General features: G+C 33.6%; 1 protein-coding gene across 9 annotated transcripts in view; it reads right to left on the bottom strand.

Annotated features, from left to right (window-relative positions):
• Positions 1-442: 442 nt before the first annotated feature.
• The window catches only part of ZEB2 (zinc finger E-box binding homeobox 2), a 137,213-nt gene continuing 135,202 nt past the window's right edge, over positions 443-2,453 (bottom strand). For all 9 annotated transcript variants that reach the window (XM_023217478.2, XM_023217473.2, XM_023217477.2 and 6 more), the window contains one exon: positions 443-2,453. This exon is cut by the window's right edge. The gene's annotated coding sequence lies outside the window, so the exon portion shown is untranslated.

A 2,453-nucleotide genomic window follows, 5' to 3' on the forward strand; every position in this document is an offset into this window, starting at 1 on the left:
TCATTTTCTTTGACTAAAAGTATTAGAATCTTTGTCATATTAATCTCTAGACCAAATGGGAACAGTAGTGTTCATTTTCTATTTTCAATATTTTGGAGCATTTTAACATGTCATGCTAGATTATAGGTATAGGCGACTCATTTAATAGAGGAAGTTTTAGCTTGTGGCATATTCAGCATCATATCATCTCAGTGTCATTTCTCTGACTAATTCCATATTTCAGATACAAATGAAGACTGAGGGATTTATTTCTCGTATTTAATAGCATTTGTTTAATTCCAAGATTAATATATCATCTTCAACCCTGAAACAGAGGCCCTCTGAAACATCAGACCCAAATAATTGGACACAGCCTACTAGCCCAAAAAGAACATGTTGCCAATTATCTCCATGTTTATTTAAATATTTTGCTCTAAAGGAAGCAATCATTCCTTTATACTTCTTTAAATTTAGTATTGACATTTTTATTTTGGGAAAGGAGGTCTTTTTTTTTTTTTTTTTTTTTTTTTTTTTTTTTTAACATGGATACAGGAAAAGAAAACTCTCCAATAAAAATATTGTCTAAAAAGTTTGTTTTGTCTGCATGATTTACTAAATATGTACAATTTCAATTCACAGCGAAGGTAACAAAGATTTAAACAGCCAACATCACAAATGTCTCAAGTTCTAAAAAAAAATCACTGTGCACAGTTTAACAATTTAATTGAAAAAACCAAAGCTAAGCCTTCAGTCTGAATCTTTTTTTATGATGGGCACAAGCCATGTATTTTCTTCATCTTTGTTACATGATGCATATTTCAGTGACTAAAAGCCCCTTCCCATTTTAGTATATTAGGTTATGTCAGTACATACTTAAGAGAGGCATAAATTGCCTCTTGGTACACCAATATGATTTGTGATGTGTTCACATATATGTCATAATATTTATTAATATATAAAATGATCAGATGAGTCACCTGTGATTTTTCTTAATGTCTTCAAATGTAGGAATGTTTTGTTGCATGTATAAAATTTTTCAAAATTTATAGGAGTGCTTATATAACTGATAATAATTGGACCAGTGTCCCCTTGATTTAAGGTGTCTAGAAAGAACTCTTCTGCTCTTGAAATATAGAGATTTCACATCTCTACACAATACAGGTTTATAAAGTTTGCTATTACATGAATCTGAATGTTGTGGTCATTCTGATCAAGTGAGTGAACCAATTAATCATTAGAAACAAATGTCATTGAATACAGAATAGTTGAGTTACAGTTAAGAAGGCAGCCATAACCTCAGCTACCCTATAACATCTATAATAAGGTGGTTTTCACATATATATTTTTTCCCATGTGAATTCTTTGGTGTTTTTCCCCCTCTTTTTTTAGTGCTATGATTGATGAACATGCAATGTGAGATTCAAATAATTGCATTGAGCATGTTTATTTGAATAATTGCCCCACTGCACAATAAATAAATCTGCTGAGTGTGTTTGAATGTTTTTACATGTACATGGGATCACATACTCAAATAAATGCAGCTGTGTTTATTACAATGCGTGGGGCTCCAGATATACACACACTTGTTTGTGTGTATATCCAGGGCCCTACAGCCCCTGGATGGCCTCACACATCTCGGAGCAAAAGCATGGTTAACAATTTTTCAGTTCAAATACATGTAAACTTATTATTGGGCAGTCTCCTCAAATTTGTGACTAAGATTTGCTTTTATTAAGGCTTACATTATTAGAAAGATAAAAAATGACCTTTTTTAAAGTTATCTGATTGTGAAAAGTATCTAATAAATTTATTCATATTTATTCAAATATAGTCCCTTCTTTCCTCCTTCCTCCAAGTCCTCCCACTCCGCCCCCAGTCCAATTCATGCTAAGGAAGATGTATGTTTTGTTTAGCTCTTGCGGAGAAATTCTGATACGCATCTCTCTTCCCAGTTATTTCAGGCCTAAGCCTACAGTGTCATGTGAAGAAAAAAGAAAAGATTGCACAGATATGCTAGAATACAAAAGACTCTTGGAGAAAACAGGCAGGGGTGTTCAGTTGTTCCAGTGTTTCCTCATCCTCCCCTGCCCCATATTAGAGGGGAGAAAGGTTAGATTTAGAGCTAAGAGTGTGGGAAGAGTTAAGTATTTGATAAAAGAGAAGAATACATCTGATGTTACTAAAATGCGCATCTCTTGATGGTGGAGGGGAATTTCTTGTTTATGACCTTGGAGAAGAATCTTAGGATAAATCAAAAGTTTTTATTCTTCCCTAGAGTTGGAGGATTATGCAGCTCTAATGTACAATAGTGTCAGTGGATAAATAGCATTAAAAAAAAAAAAAACCCTCAGATATGGACATTGTAGTGATTGTCACAACTCACAATTGTTATCCTGATATTTTCAGACTCAGGTATTCTGAGCCTGCCTATGAAATGGAGTTAGGAAAAAAATGACAGAGAAGGGGGTAACAGG

This window comes from Piliocolobus tephrosceles, chromosome 11, assembly GCF_002776525.5.
Source record: "Piliocolobus tephrosceles isolate RC106 chromosome 11, ASM277652v3, whole genome shotgun sequence".
NCBI lineage: Eukaryota > Metazoa > Chordata > Mammalia > Primates > Cercopithecidae > Piliocolobus > Piliocolobus tephrosceles.